This window comes from Galeopterus variegatus, unplaced genomic scaffold, assembly GCF_000696425.1.
Source record: "Galeopterus variegatus unplaced genomic scaffold, G_variegatus-3.0.2 Scaffold1254, whole genome shotgun sequence".
In the NCBI taxonomy this organism is placed as follows: domain Eukaryota; kingdom Metazoa; phylum Chordata; class Mammalia; order Dermoptera; family Cynocephalidae; genus Galeopterus; species Galeopterus variegatus.
The window spans coordinates 12,842-14,061 of record NW_007727365.1 but is presented as its reverse complement, the minus strand read 5'-3'; positions in this window follow the sequence as shown (position 1 = coordinate 14,061).

Genomic DNA, 1,220 nt, shown 5'->3' with positions numbered 1-1,220 from the left:
TCGCCGCGCGCCCCGCCCCTGTTTCCTCTTTACTTCCCTCCCCGGCGGAGGGGCACCGTTCGGCAGTGCGTGACGCGTTCCTCTGTGAGCCGCGCCGCTATTGGGCCCGGCCCATGGAGAAAATGAGAGCGCAGCACCGATTGGTCCGGCCTTCTCTGCAATGCGTCAAACTGGGGCGAGCCACTGAGAGGTGGAGGTGGGGAATCCTCAAATGTGTGGCTTCGTGGAGCTGTGAGGTGTACGAGGCCTAGGCGGAAACTATGGGGCTTTTAGGGAAGCAAATACATCGCCTTTTTGGCCTGGGAGAGGTAAGAGGGCTGGCAGAAGATGCAGAAGGACTTTATAGGCTCTCTCCTCTTAACATACGGACGATGGTTCAATCCAAAATGATGGGGTCTGGAAGCCCCGCCCCCAACTTGGTCCTTCGAGGTGGCGGGGTCTTTGAGGTTCCGCCTATTGCTTAAAGGTTACGTTCCCTCCCCTCCTGGAGCCCGGTCTCCGCGCCCTAAGGCGCCGGCGTGCGGGACCCTAAACCCTCTTGACTCTTGATCTGCTTGCGGTCATGAAATTGGGACCGTCCCGGGACAACCTCTGGGAACAGGGCTTTAACTGACTCATTCATTCAATAAGCATGAGTTGGACACCTGCTGTATGCAGGGACCTGTGCTTGGTTAGGCTGGGGAGACCATACTTCCAAACCATTCTCATGTAATCTTCCAGACAATCTGACTCTTTCACTCCTTATTCTAGGGTTCCACTGACAGGAGGGAAAAGAACAGATGCAAAGGTTAGCTGAGACTTTGTTTACTGAAGCTCAGATACCCAGCCCTGCCGGTTAGAATAGGAGCTGACATCCTCACCAAGGTGATTGGCTGAGGATGACCAAGTGAGTCAAGCTGCGCCAGTCATGCCCCGCCCGGAACAGATTGTAGGCTGAACCAATGAAAATCCTTCCCTGGGTTTTTGGATCTGGAGCTTGGGGGCGGGAACATTTTCCTTTTGGGTAGGGAGGTAGTGAAGGAATAGGTTTCACTTATACATCCTATCTGTGGCCCTTTTCCCACCCTGACGCCTGTATCAGGGGAGAAAGTGTCCAGAGGAGGAGAGAATAAAACCGACACAGAGAGGTGAAGAAGAGATGTAGCGAGAGAGTCTTGTGTTGTCATTCACTTCCCTGGTTCCAGTACTCTTGAGGCTGGCTGCATCCCATCGTGGAAGAA